Below are 16093 nucleotides of genomic sequence, written 5' to 3' on the forward strand. Positions count from 1 at the left end.
CCCCAACATGTAATTTGAGTGTCAGGAGAGTCAAATGAGTCGAAGGCCAAAGATGGAGTCCTGTCACTTAAGAAATCCTGAATACAGACCAATCCATTCTCACCAATAATCTGCTAGAGAGGATAGTTTGGTTGACTCTGTCGTAGGATGCAGAGAGATCCAACGGTGCCACCATCATATATCCTCCGGATGTCATCCATTATACAAGTGACCACTAGCTTGTGCTCTAGGCACGACAGAAGCCAGTCTTCTAATGTAAAAACTGTTACACTTTTCAACATGGCTTCACATTTGAGGGGCAAAAGTATAAAAAAATCCCCCCAAAAAAGTCTAACTAATCGGAGATAATTATTTGAGTCTGAAGAACGGAAGTGCTTCACCATGTTTTGCAGAGAGATGGCATTTCCCCAAAGTTAAAGAGTTATTCATAAATGCATCGGAGCATAGGGGGTCTTTAAGTGATCCTGATTTCATTTTACTTACTACTTTATCCAAATCTGATCATGTTATCGATAAGAAGGAATCAAAGATCATTGGGTAGGTGGTATTCTGCCGGGCACGATGGCCCAGAACAGGACTTAGATGTGGGATACCTTCCTTTCTTTTCTTTACTTTAGCAGAGTAGTAATTATCTATGTTTTTATGTGGTAAAGAGGAAGAAGTAAAACAGCTATCAGAAAAGGAGGCCCTCTTTAGCTCTTCGAGAATGTTAAACATTTCTTTGGAAGTGTTGTAGGCCGAGAGATTGACGATCTGTTAGATAGGTTTCATTCCTTCAGCTGTTCTTTCTTTAAATTGCTTTAAATTAGAGTCATCAGATTTCAGTTGACTTAGTTGCCACTCATGTTCGACTTTGAGTTTTTGTAATAAGTGATATCAGCGCTCAGCTACACAAATAATGGTATTTACTATTACATGCACGGTTTTCTGATTGAGGAACAGTAGAGGGCACAAGGATAGTAGATAAATAAATAATATGGAGGCAGTAAGAAACAATGGTTGACTGTACAATACAAAGAAACACAGTACCAGGTGAAATGCAAGATTTGTACATTCTTGATGAACCACTACACGTATAGCTCAAAGTCATCAAATTTAGCAGGTATTTTTCTCATGCAACTTGTGGTACATTTCCCTTCCATCTGCCCCTACCCCTGACTTCCATTCTTTTACAATTCAGTAGGTTGAAACCCGCCACATGGAGTCCCATTCAAAATGGCTCCCTTTTCTCTGGTGCTCAGATCACCATCTGCTTCCCCACTGCACTGAAAATCATCCAGAGGTTGCCCTTCTTTATACCATTCATCCTCGAGCTCATCGTAATTTGAATTTTCATTAACTCATTCTCTCACTTCAGGATGTTTCAACACAGCCACTCGGTTCAGGCTCCAGCGGTTACCATAGCTGGTTACCACATGTCCCCTACCCACTTCTATGACTATTATTTGATCATAGTATTGTGAACACCATTTAGACACTCTGAAAGGTTTTTTGATCCTTATAACATCACCCACCTTTACTCCTCACTCCTTTTTCGAGCACTTGTGCTTCTCCCCCACACATTGATCCATGAACCTCTCATTTGAAATGGTGACATTTCCGTCAACACGTGTGGAGTGTCATGATGAGCCATCAAAATTTAACGCATACCCTTTTTCCAGTTCATCCCACTCGCCCTTGACAACTGTATCGATTCCTTGATTATATGGTTAGTGCGTTCAACCAACCCATTTGCTCTCGGGTTCTATAAGACTGTACGATGATCTCGATGCCATGTTATTCTAAATACTGTCTCATATCATTAGACACTAACTGAACACTGTTGTCAGATATAATTATCCTGGGGTACCCTTCCTTTGCAAACAATTTTTCCAAATAATTAATCACAACACCTGTTGATATACTCTCTACAAGCTCCACCTCGAACCACCTCATACCCCAGTTTACCACCACTATGGCAAATCTGTTCTCACGCCCAAGCATACACATTGTGCCCATAAAATCAATGGCAATCTTCTGCCAGGCTCTATCAGGAATATCCACACTACCTTTCCACCCTCTAAGTTTTAAGGGATTTGTCGCTAACAGAGCAGGGAATGCAAGGTAAGGTATGCCCCAAAAGTAGGTCTTGAAATACAAAGAGGCTGAATAACTTGCAAGGCTTTCCCGTTCAATTATGGAATATCTAGATTCAGTATCTGATAGTGTCCTGGATGCAAAAGCCATGGGTATCTCTCTGTCATTCCTGATATGGCTCAACACTGCACCAAGACCAGAAACACATGCATCTACTGATACAATTGTTTCAGATACAGAATCAAACCTGTATAAGGCAGGAGCATTCACAATTTCTTCCGTAGGTCTCTAAACAGCCCCTCCTCTACCTGGCACCAACAGAAACCATTCCTTTGCTTCAACAAAACACTTAAAGGTTGACTTTTTGCAGCAAAATTCGCCACAAATTTGGAATAAAATTGTATTGGACCTAAAAATGATTTTAACTCATTTTTGTTAGATGGAGATTTCAATTTCACAATAGCATCCACCATTTCCGGACGTGGTGCTCTACCCTCTGTTGTAAGCCTATGCCCCAAATAGGATACCTGGTACACTTTGAACTGGCACTTATCTATTTTGACAATTAACCCTGCCCTTTCCAATCTCTGTAACACTTCGTCCACCCTGGCATCATGTACACTCATTTTTGGCACCAATTAGAATGTTGTCCTAGAAACATTTCACTCCAGTTACATCCCCAAACAAAACCTCGATCATTTTTTAGAAAAACGGCAGATGGCCACGCCAATCCAAATGCCATTCTTTTGAACTGTGAAGTGCCCATCGGGATGATGAATACCATAAAGGAGAATGATGAGGGATGTAGGTCTACCTGGTAATATGCTGAAGAGAGATCCAGGGTAATATACCATTCAGCCTCTTCCATCGTTATGAGCATCTCACTGATTCTGGGCGATGGGTGTCTACCCAAATCAACCTATTCAGATCCCTTAATAATATCTAGCCCACCCATGTGGGTGTTGTGTAACCACAATGAGAGACAACCACTCACTGCTCTGTGTAGGATCAATAATACCATGATCACATAGTGCACATAACTCTTCTCTCACCTTCACTGCCAAAAGAAGATTCCATACTTTGTGCACACATGGTCTGGCTTGTGAATACAATTGAATCTTATGACAGTATACCTTCAGTTTTCCAATGCCCTGCCCAAACACTCTCTTGAATCTGGACCCAACATCCTTAGCAAATTTCTCTGCTCTGTGCACCCCACTGATCTCACTTGTAAATCTTTACCTGGATGCAATTCGAGTCCTAATTTACCTTGGTGTCACCACCCCAATAAAGAGCCTCATAAATCTTTGACCTTATGATTCTGTCACAGTAAGCAATGTCACCCCACACAAAACCCACAATGTCTATTTTCACTCCACCGTATGCGCTTGGTCTTCTGTCAGTATTGTGTAAGACATGTCCCTTATCCCCCCAAATCTCTTTGTACTTATCTTCAGAAATAATTGTATATGGCGAGTCAGCCAATGCTTTTACAAAACATTCCGCCACAATGATCTCCACTTCTGGGGGAACATATTCCCCTTCCTCGTCCTCCTCTATTTCACCAACTATGTGAAAAATGTTGTTAGCCCATATCTGTTCTCCTCCTGGGTCTTGTTATTGAACTTGCACAACCTTGCAAAATGTCCCATTTTGCCATGCCACTTACATTTAACTCTCATTGCAGGGCATTCTTTAGCATTCATGGTGTGGGATATTTTGACCCACTCAGCTATGCTATGCCACATCACTTTACTGCATTGGTGCAACAGCACAAAATGGTCATGCTGAATCCTGTGCGCACCAAGATCTCTAAATTGCGTGTTTGCGACAACCAGAAAATGGATGCTCCACCCGGCCACACGCATTTCAGGTGGGGTGAAACAGAGCACTCACTGCAGGAATGTGCCAGTGTGCTCTGCAACATTTAACATGGAGTGAAGTGAAAGAGGCAGCAGTATTTTGCTGAAAACCCAAAATGCCTCTTTACAATGACATGGTTTCAACCTTAAAAGAAAGTGCTGCTTGGTGCTAAAGTCACACATTTCTAGTGAACCACGGTGATTAAAAAGGCCCTGCAATGCCCAGGATCATTCATTGTGTCTCAGAGGAACCGGGCCTCAGTTGAATGCCAGATCCTGTCAAATGTATCCTTGAAAATTCAACCCAGGGCTTTGTTTTCATTTTACACAGGAAACACGTCTATTTCTTTGCAACAGTATCAAGAATCGGCTGTGCAGAGAAATACTCTAAATAGATGCCTGTAACTGTATCCTTGCTGCAAAACAACTCCAGCACTCAAGAAAAGAACTATAGCTCCACAAAGTGTATATTTGCTGGAGATGAAAACCGTATTTAAAGAAATAGGAAAATGTGCTTTTTATTGACCAAAGGGGAAAATTGCCTATTTAAAAATACATTGTTGTGTAAAGGCCTGATTACTTAGAAATGTAAAAGAAGTTGTTACTGTTAAAATTACACTTATAAACTGTTTTAATTCTATAGGTTTAAAGTTAAGATTTAAAAGGAGAAAATCAAAGCTAAAACCCAGGCTATATATAAAAAAAAACTTGCTCTGACAGTTGCTAGCCCTGAGAAAAGGGTGACATCTCATAAACTTATGGAACAGGAAAGTGGCTAATTGCTAGCTTAAAGGCTTTGAATACCCAGGACAAAGGGACTTGCCAAGTCGTCATCAAACATTCATCTTTGTTCCAGGCTGGGACAATAGCAGGCTGAGACTCTCACCTGTCAAGTATGAGGGGCAGTACACTTCAATCAAAAGAGAGGCCCCTCATTCTGCTTCAAAGGAATGTACATTTGCTTGCAGTTGGGGAAAAGAAAAAATACTGATGAAGTGACAAGAGACTTCCTGTTGGTTTTAAAAAAAAGCTTATTTTGTAACTGATCTTTAAAGACATTTAATTTTGCAGCAAGACTGAGGAAAAATATGAAAGGTTTGTAGTTTTATGTTATGCTCTTTCTGTGAAAACTTGGTAGAACTCCTTACTGCATAAGGAACGGAAGTTGTAAAGAACGACAGATTGTCGGGAAAATATTGATTTTGGCCACATAACATTTTGTACACACATCTCAGGGGTAAATGCGCATCTGTGTACAAAGTTGGGAAATCTTAGGCCAAATCTTTCATGGTTAAAATTGCCAAAATGTCGCAGAAAGGCAAAACCAGCTCCCACAGACTTGAGGTTTGGATTGAAATGTGACCCACAAAATATGCAACCTGTGTATCGGATTTTCTCAGAGGTTATAACAGTATAAATATGTATTTGTGGGAAAGTTAGATTTTGGTTCCAGTAGCTAGGGGAGGTTTCTAGTTATTATAAACATCATCCCATAAACATGACATCCATTTCTGTGATCCACTCAGCGAAGAGCAAGGCGGAAACTATGCTCTTGCCCAATCCTAGCATTATGGGTGTGCGTAGTAAGCCTGCCCCTGCCATATACTGTAGTGATGTCATTTGGCATGATAAATAAGGGAACCTGACAGCACACAGACAGACACTGATTCCTGACTTTCTTCCTGATTTCCTGTGTGGCATCCTGTTCCTGATTTCTTCATCCTGCTTGATCCTGATTCCATATTTCATTGCAAAGTCAAGGTCTATGCATTGCTGAACCCCTTTTCTGCTAGGCCTCAAATTCCAAAAATCCCCAAAACCCAAGGGAAGCATCGTGATCCAACCTAGCTTGCTACTATTAGATGCATGCCTCCAAACTCACCATCCCACTGATCTCCAGTCTCCAGTAACCAGAAGGGACAGTCCAGTGCAGTCCGGTGACGGCCTAGATGATCCTGCCCCGCCTGATTTTCCCAGCTGTCTTTGGTTAGACCCGATCCGTGTGATGACCAGAACCCTTGACGGTCAAAAATTCTAAATTAAAGTGGACTGTAAGTGTTAAAAGGAATCATAGAAAACCATAGCATATCTTGCCTTGCCTTGTCTCATCCCATCTCTAAACCATCCTATCCTTACCTTAGTAACTTGTAACATTGTCACGATCCTTATTGCCAGCCTGTCTTTGATTTATCTTGCTAAGCAACATTTCTTTAGTTTTTTTTATCTTGTGTAAATCTTAAACCATCCATCTTACTTTGAGTGATCTGACTGGTTCCGCTGAAGAGGACACTGGGGATCTGGTGTTGAAGTCATGAATCAACTCTGGAGCTTACTGTGTCCCTCCTTGGTATTCTGGCCATAATGCTCCAGCATAGAGTAAAACTATAGTAAATATTTTCTTGTCCAAACTGAGTTTCTTTTCTATTTTCACTACCCAATTTTTCTAAAAAGGCCTCTTATTCAACCTTGCATATCTTTCTCAGTTTAATAGCTAGCGACTTCATTTCAACTCTGGATTATACCTAAGACATATAGCTTCACCCCAATCCAAAAACACTCGAAATCAGTGTATTTAACCCGTTTTTCTTAAAAACCGTTTGGTTAATTTTAGGCGGGACTCCACCATTTTGAAAAGTTTTACATATGTGATTTATATTCTAAATTATTTTCAACCTTCCATTCCGATTCAAAGTGTTTACTTTTGCTCAAACTATAGCTCATGATTGTTAGTATCTTTCCAATGTTGTTCCCATAGAGATTTGTACTGATTTAAGGATTTCTGCATACATTCATTGTTTTACCCAGCCATTTCCGAATGTCATTTTAAAGTGTAGGATTTCAAAGCCATTTTTCTCTCTTGTTTGGGGAGGGAAGGTTGGATTCGAATTCTGTCTTCCATTCCTTATTCCTGAATACCTGATGCTTCCTTATATCTATTTAGAATTGTTTGTCTGTGGGTTGAGGCATATTGCAGGCAGAAATCCTAACTTAAGTGCTATCTTTCCAAACAAGCCAAACGTGTTCTTTTCTCCAGTGTTTTTTATTTGGTGTTGCTAAAGAGTGAATTTAAGTTCATTACATACCTTCCTATCTGTTATTGTCGCCACATTGGTGATTGCTGCTCCCTATTAAAAGTATATGTTTGATTTGAATTTTAAATAAATAAATACATAAATATTACCTTTACCAACCAGCCTGATTCCTGGTCCATTGTGACCTGGGGTATTTGAGAAGGGGTGTGATATGAGTGGCATATCACTCAGAATATTGAACCTATATATATAATAAAATAAGCATTTCAGCTGTGCGCTGCATACTAGGCTGACACCAGGGTGTATCGCCTGATTGAAATAGTTAACAATGGCAGGTTTTTCAAACCCACACCTGGTACATTGCCCCTTGCAATTGTCATGTGCAGGTGTGTAGTTCCAGCTAGATGATGAGGACCCACCTTTCCCATTGTTACCCATACCAGATTTGGAATTCTTTTTCATGGCACATACCATTGTACCATCTCCTTGTTCCCTTTAGAATGAACCTCCTTGAGGCACTTGAAGGAAGGCATGGTATCAACAGCAAGACAGACACAAGTGACCACAGTTCAAGGGTGTTTATTGAAGTTCAATTGTGTTTGAGAAAATGCCTATCTAATCCTAAATCTAAAGATGGGAGCAAGCTACAAACCATCAAATAATAATAAAGCAGTCCTAGTGGTGTCTTGTCAAAATAAAAGATCCTATACTAATAAACCTATTGCCAATCCTTACCTCTAAATACAAACAGTGTGGAAAACAATGTTATGCAAAATAAAGGACTGTTCAAGAAATTATATGTCAGGATATTCAGGCCGTTGTCATGCCTTCCCCACGTTTTCAGCACGGGACAAGGTGGCACACAGCGTAGTCTCTGGCTTCTCTAGCATGAGGCTGCAGTTCAAACATTAGCATTAGGGCCATCTGTGCCCAAGTCTCTTTGCCTTTCAAAGTCTATTCTTTCAGAGGGTCTGATGCGACAAACAAACAATATGTTTCTTTCCTCTTAGGATTTCCCATTTTCTCAATTTTTCAGGTGATTCCCTATTCACCTTGGATCCCCCTCAACCGAGCTCAGATCCCCTTTAACACAATATTTGTAGGATTTTCACATATTCAATTTCTTGGGTGATTCACAGTTCACCCTGGATCCCCCTCAGCTGGGCTCAGATCCATTTCAACACATACTCTTCCATCAGTCTCCCTCCGTAGGGTTCGGACCAATTTTATTCACTTTAACCAAACTTGCTTTAACCCAAAGCTTGCACTTGATCTCTCTTGTTCAGGCTTGGACCAACTTTATCTACTTTGCCATCAACTTTCTTGGCAGTATCAAGATCGAAGCCTTTCAATTGTGCAGGACCACTTGGATGCACAGTTCTTTGACACTCTTTCACCTTTGTCAACTCTCAGTTGGATAACTTACAGAGACCTTCGAATGAGCATGCATGTGGTGCCAGACTACTCTGTTAAAGGTAACATATCTTAGTTTCAAAGTTCAATCACTCATCTGTTGCTCAATTTCACTCACATAGGTTATCACATGCTCTTGATACACTGCTCGCTTCACTGCTAACCATACAATGTTGCCACTTGCAACCTTGGCTTCAACACAGACCGGTCCGGTATCGGGCTCCCCAACTCACTGGCTGTGTTGATTTCCCTGGTGCCACATTGTTGTTGGAGCCAAGGACAGTACCACTGCATCTGGCGATTCTCTCCGCCTTCATTTGTGACGCAGGAGGGCCACGGGTACCTCCTACACACAGTGCAGCATTGCTTAGCCTGGTTTCCTGGTCTTACGCTTTCTATTCTCGAGGTTTCATGAAAGTAACGGTTCCTTGTCGAAAAGGTGAAGGGAACATCCCTCCTTGTGATTTTCTTTGTTTTCGCCGTCCTTCTCGTCGTGTTAAACTGCAATCTTGGTATTGCTGTTTCCTCATGTGATTTGCCTTACTCAGAGTGTGCTCTCATGCTCTGCCTTTTATCCATGTGGGGAAGTGTAATGGAAGTCAGGTGTGCGTGGTGGTCAGTAATTGCCTGACCTTGCCTGACCATTGTATTGGGACACATCAGATATATTTCCTGGGTGTTAGTCAATTTTCTGTCATAGCAGGCTGTCTGTGATAAAGTGTCCATGTTGTGAAAGGGGGGTTGAGTTCCTAAGTATCCTACCTGGTAGGATGGGGTAAAGGTGTTACAGGGAAGGGGGCACTGAATCTCACCATCCGGTGTCCCACTCCCCGAAGATCCCTCACCCAGGTGATCCTCCCACACTGGTCCACACCAGGAACTGGATCCAAAAGCAATGGTTGTGTCCAGGCCACCTGGATGACACATCCTTTGGGACTAGTTGGTGAGACACCTTCTGGTTTCTCACAGCACGTGCTTGTTAATTCCATCCCCCTCACTATTACCAAAGCATCAATGAATGGAGGATTCTTTACCTGCCACAAGCGCTCTTAGATTTTTGGATTTGATGTGTGCATCGTTAACTGGTCTCTTATATATTCATCCTCATTCCCTGTGAATTCACATGATGTCAATAATACCCTTAGATATGCCACAAATGAGTCACTCACTTCCCGCACACCTTGTTTCCTTGAGAAAAACGTGTACCTTTCCAATACAATATTGATCTGCTTTCCATATTGCACCTGTCATTTTTTCATGGCCATACTATATAAACACTCCCCATCGACCCTGCCATCTTTTGCTGCCCCATCATCCACAACATCAGGACGTTTTTTAAATTATTCTCACTGCTTCTTCCCCTAAGCAACATATCAATGTAAAAAATTAACCCTCGTCCGAATACCTCTCTCCCCGGATGCCACAAAGTAACATTTTAATAAGCCTCTCCAATCTTCCCAAGGGATTGGTGGTTCCCGTGGTGTGGCCAAAAACCTGGGTGGCGGCTCCAAGTTTTGCATGGGGATATCACTTTCCTAGTATACTTGCCATGCAGTTCTGCCTATTTTGCAGCACAGTTCCACGCTTTAGTGTGAGGAAAATACCAAATATGTGTAGCGGGGATAGTAAAAATACCCAAATAGAGTTGTGACTGATACAGGTGTGCCAGCCAATAAAGTAGCCAATGTACACTGCTACACTGCCAGGGGATAGGGTGTTGCCACTACCAGGAATGTGTCCTTCTTCCAATGGCAAAAACCCTACTGCATACTGAAACCACAGTCAACATTTTTTTTTATAGGATTTCCCCACCGAATTACAAATATTAAGATTAGGCCTGTCGATCCCAAGCAAGACTGCCACAGGGGGAGCTATAGCATATGCCACAAGGATACACAATGATACATTGTTCCTACCTGTGGAATACGGCAGTTACACATGCTTTGACACAGCTCTTAATTCAGGGGATCTAAACATTTTGTTAGAGCGCAGTGCTACAAGACAAGCTGGCAGAAATAGGGTACAGGTAAAGAGGTCTTGTGAACAGTTACATTAGCAATGACACAAACTCTCACCTCAAAGCCTATGTTAGAACTCACCCCTGCCAACAATAAAGATGTGTGCCTAATCACATTGCGCGTATCCTGTCTTTTCATCAAACAATTTTCACCAAGGACATTTTTACACAGCATTTTTTACTGCTTTCTTTACACAAAGTTTAGATGGTCGATTTGGGTGAGGCAATATTGGATGAGGAGAACTGGGGCGGAAAGGGAGAGAAAACAGCGGGTCCCTCATGCACTTTGAGTGACAAAAGCATTAAACAATGTACAGTAAAAAAAAACCTGCATAGAAACATTGATCACTTTAAACAGAACCAACCATCATTAGGACCCTGTTCACTTTTTTCAAATAAACACGCCAAAACACAAACCAACAAATGATATAATTATGCAAATCTTTGTGGTGTCGCATGACAGCGGCTAAGTGGATTTAGATCCAACAACCAGTATTATATCCTCTTGTGAGGCAGGTCGAATTTTGCAGTTTATTTGCCAGTGTATGCTAGAGAATAACAAAAGCAATCACAGCAGTTAAATCCTAGACATGGTGGGTAAGTAAGGCTATATGTAAACGATACAAACCCCATTCAGTCTTTATGATCAGTTTACTAACAGGGCAAGTAGACTAATGTCCCAAAAAAACCCTGGTTCCACCCTGTGATCACAGAAGTTATCCTGGACCACAGTCAATGTACATAAAGGATATTTGCGCTTCTACCCCCAAAGACTATCTCTTGCTGCTAGCAGAAGACATTATCCAGGAGAAACAACCTATACACAGAGTATGTTTGAACATGTGTGTACGCCTCCTAAGCAACGTAATCCTGGTTCACTTTACAGCCACACATGAATTTCAGAGGCAGGGGCAACTCTAGTGAAGTTTAGCCAGCTCATGGCTCTAGGAAGGCAAAATGGAAGGTTCTAGTCAAGTCGCTTTGTCAACACTATGGCTTTTTTTACCCAATTAACAAATGTGATTGTTACTCAATTGTAGGCAGTGCCAAGTTGTCTTGCATTTATACACCAGGTAAGTATACTGTTCTTCATACTGCGAGGCTACCCCAAGTTCCACCAAGGCATCCAAGGGGGGTGGCCAGATGGTCACAAGGCTATTTTAATAAAGGAGAAGTAGTATAGAATAATCAGACAATATTGGTGTTTCCAGCATTTGTTGGAGTCAGGGGGAGAAGGAAGGCAAACACAACTTTACTTCTTGCGAGGGGATTAGAACATTGTTCTGGAACTACTGACTAGAGTGAAGCAGTATACGTCACTAGCTAGTCGTCTTCGCTACAACTGTTGTGCTCTACACCAGTTCATTAAGTAGGTGTGTTGTGTGAAAGGGCTCGCTATGGGGCTCACCATGGTTGGAACATACACTGCTGTTTACATTTAATAAACTAAAGTTTCATTAGTTTCAGCTAGTAGGTTACAGATGAGGGAAATAGCATATGAGGAGGGACACAAAGACTGAAGTTGTTGTTTGGTCATGTGCCCATCCATTGACTGCCCATGGCCATGCTAATCATGCTAATACCTCTGGCCATTCCCACCAAGTTCCTGCCTTTCCCTGCCCAAATCACCTCTTCTTGTGACCTCTTTGAGCTTCCTTTAAGCAAACCTTGCCATCAAACTGTGTACTCGAAGTGTCTCCCAGTGTTTTTTCAAAGCAGTCTTCTGAGAGTTACTAGCTTAATTGGAGTTGTAAACGCTACTGTTGTAATAAAAGTTTCTTAACCAAGTCTGCCTTCATCTACTCGATTTGTATGTGTGTCCTTCACTGAGGTCCTGTTAAAACAAGCATTGTGAAAGCCAACAGTTTTGGCTTGCGTACAAGTATAAGGCATTTGCCAGACACCGCTATTAGATGCCCATGTACTTGCACCATTTTGCACCTGCTACCAATTAGCCAGTTAATGCCACTACAGCAGTGCCTGACTAGTGCCTTTCCCATGTCTACACAAAAGCCCAAACTGTTGGCATTACCAATTTTTATTTTATCTTGACACTGCACCCTCTAAATAGGAGGTGACAGCACCTTTCGTATGCTCTATGATTTGACCACACCAATAAAGTTCGTTTTGGGAAGAAGGTATTCCTGTGATTATCTATGCAGGAATCAAGCCAGTTGTCACCTGGCCTAGAATTATCTACATGTGTATTAAATCAAACGGAAAGTCGTGTAGATTATGCAAGTGTGCTGGTGGATTTAGCTTACAATTGTTGTGCGTTATATGTGGGCCTGTTTGCTATATAAACAGGTGGATCAGGTGATTGTATGGCAGAGAGCAAAGTTGAAACTATGGAAAGCAGAAAACAAACCTAGTCCACATCAAATAAATATTGCCCTCGTCCTTGCGTGGCTACGTCAATTTGCAATGCACTATTCACTCTGTTTTGCAGTTTCATGTTGGCTTGCAAAGCACGGTTCTCCTGAAACACACATTGTAATGCATTGTAATGCAGTGTTTCTATTGCTCTGTGACATAGAAAGCAAGTACAGTGTCACACCACGGTGATCTTGAAAGGCAGAGCCTGGCAGTAGTAAACTGTTGTAACAGGATCTCTAACAAGACTGTCTGCTAAAAGCATTTGCTTTTCTCACAAAGACGACAGTCGGGTAACTCTAGAGTGTTATGTAGGTGAGTTCTTTATTAGTTTCGGATTTCTCCATTAACAATGACGCAAAAGTAATAAATACAATAGCACGCAACGAAGCTGCAAAATTAAAAACAGAAGTTAAGATTGCACGCTATGCAGGGCACAAGCCCGCCTTAAAAGAGCTGTTGAAAAAGTTATATGGACATATCTCATTATTAAAAAGAGTGCATCTCGAGAAAACCGAATATTCCAATCCTATTAATACTGATGTAAACATTCCTTGCGTAGGTCAGAATAGCATCATTATAATTATAATAATTGTTCTTTTATAACGTGCTTAATACCGGAGACATCGAATCTGTGTGCTATGCGATGTCTTGCTTCCAAGACAAACACATTGCCCCTGAGCTATCTTCCCAGCCATACGCAAAGTAATACAAAAATGGGCCAAATTCTCCACCATTCCAGCATTGCATTGACAGTTCCAATCGAGCTTGTCCCACACCATCCTGTCTTTTAGGGGGTGCAAGTTCAATCTGGTCATCAGCACCAACCTACATGCACCAGATGTAACAAGACATAGTTTGCCACCACGAAACGGAGTGACGTGCAGACCTACAAGCGAGGGAAGTGTACTCAGTGGCCTCATGCTCTGCTCCCAGTCCATCCTTATTGCTCTCTGTTTCACTGTGGTCTCCAGGTAAGACAGTGAGGGATAATAAGAGGGATCCATGTATGAAATTCCCAATATTTCCAATAGTTTGCACCCCTCCCTGTACCATACATATTTAGAGGATGCAAGGGACCCATCAATTTTCCCATTCACCTCCTTCAAATTAGGTGTTTTCAAGTGGTGCAGGCAAGCCTTCAAGAAGTAACAGGAGAATCACATTTTTGTCTGTATCTTAATACTTGAAATACCTGGTTCTAGCTGTAAAGCGCTTTTAGGGGCACCTTGAGAGAGTCCAATTAATGTTTTCAAAGTTCTATTATAAATCTTCTCCAGAGCTGAGCAATTGGTATATCCCCAAATCTCACTGCCATAGAACAGCAGCATGTGAAACCTTAACTTTATAAACAATAAAGCATATGTCCAACATATGACCACCATACATATCTAAGCGTTAAGTGTCAATGGGAATTATCACACACGCCTCACTATTTCTATTTTATTCGATGACTTATTGCAATTTGACAGTTTCACAATATAAACACAATGGGCAGAAGATGTAATTCTGGGCATAATTTAAATAAGTATATAATAAATCATCGGTTTGGTCTATTTCAATTAATAAAAATAGCATTATCATCATATTGCCCAGAAAATCATAAAAAGAAAGCTTCCATCACACCAATGTCATTTAATAGTAAGAGAAACTGTTTAGGATCTCCCAAATCATGGATTATAGTCAATATGGAACACCTTTTGTGATGAATTGCTATCTGGCAAGGGTGACAAAGCCCTGGCTTTTTTATTTTGATTAAATAATAAAATAATGCACATAATGACATCTCTAAAAGGGTAATCTGCTGAACAGATTCCCCTTTCTATGAACTCCATGACGAAAGCATTATGTGTACCTGTGTTTTATTGGGTAGCAGACACTGTTGCCTTTTTTCCCTTGGGTGATTCCTTATTTGGTTTGTATAATTTGTTTCCACTGTGTTCTGCACTATTGGCTGCTTTATTGTGACTGTAGCAATAAATTAACGCAGTGTTTGTACTGGTTTGGAACCTCTTGTGCGCTCACAGTTGTTTATTTGCATATTGTTCAGAAAGAACCACTTATAGAGCTGATTGTTGATTTCAAAGTAAATTTATTCCAGGTGTCTAAAGATTATTTGTATTGTTTGTCTTAATCTTTTCTTCCAAAAAAACATTTTATGACCCATATTAGTTATGAGCATATTACAATTTCATCCCTCGACATGTGTTTCCCCACAGATAAGACTATGGTTCATCAGGAGAGAAAACTAAGTAAAAGAAACATTTTGAAAGAGAAAATAGGAAAAAGATGGTTCAAAGAGTGGAAGGGGAAAAAAACTGTTGTGAGTTAAACATGAGCTAGTGTACATTGCCTTGTTTTGGTATAGGAGTGTTCATCCTTATGTACTTTTGGACTTCTTATTATGTTATGGAGGATTTCATTCATTAGAGTTGAATCATAGCGTCCTGTTGATGGTCCTGTATCCAGGTATTTACCTGTGTGAGTGAATATAATTCTTAAGTACAAAGGTGTTGTTAAGCCTATGCTCATTAAAAGTTCCCCAAAGGGGATGTTTTTGATTATATGTTGAGCATGATTGCTTTGTGTGTGTAGTATGCTGTTGACCGCCCTTGTTTTTTTTGTACAGATCTGTTAGGATCTTATCCCCATTTGTACATAGTTTCAAATGTAAAAATTCTATTTCTTCGGGATTATTTTTTTCTGTCAGTTTGATTTTGTAGTTATTGGTGTTCAGATACTTAATGAATTCCATTAGGACTGTTTTGTCCCCATTACAGATTATGAGCACATCGTCTATGTACTGCCCCCAATAAATTATGTTATTCTTGATGTTGAAGGCGTCATGTTGCCCGGCGTGATTAAGCTCGTAGTGGCCCATAAATAAATTCGCATAAGCAGGTGCAAATTTCGTGCCGATTGCGGTGCCTTGTTGTTGTTTATAGATAATTTTATTGAACATAAAGATATTGTTGCTGAGCACAAAAATCAACATTTCTAGAAGCATGTTATTTTGATTTAGGAATGAGATGGATCTGGTTTTAAGGAAAGGTTCTGTGATTTCCAATCCTTTTATATGTTGAATACTGGTGTAGAAGGAGACCACGACCAATGTAACAAATAAGTACTTTTTTCGCAGGGTATTCGTTCCAATTGCTTGATAACATGTTTTGTGTCCCTCAGGGATGAGGCTAGTCCTGTGGTGAGCAGTTGCAACAGGATCTCTAACAAGACTGTCTGTGTTGTGGAAATAGTTGGCTTTGTTGGTTGGGACTAAATGTGCACCTGTCCTCTGCTGTATCAGAATCCTGATTGCAGTG

Source organism: Ambystoma mexicanum, chromosome 9 (assembly GCF_040938575.1).
Source record: "Ambystoma mexicanum isolate Mex_15411 chromosome 9, UKY_AmexF1_1, whole genome shotgun sequence".
Classification (NCBI taxonomy): Eukaryota; Metazoa; Chordata; class Amphibia; order Caudata; family Ambystomatidae; genus Ambystoma; species Ambystoma mexicanum.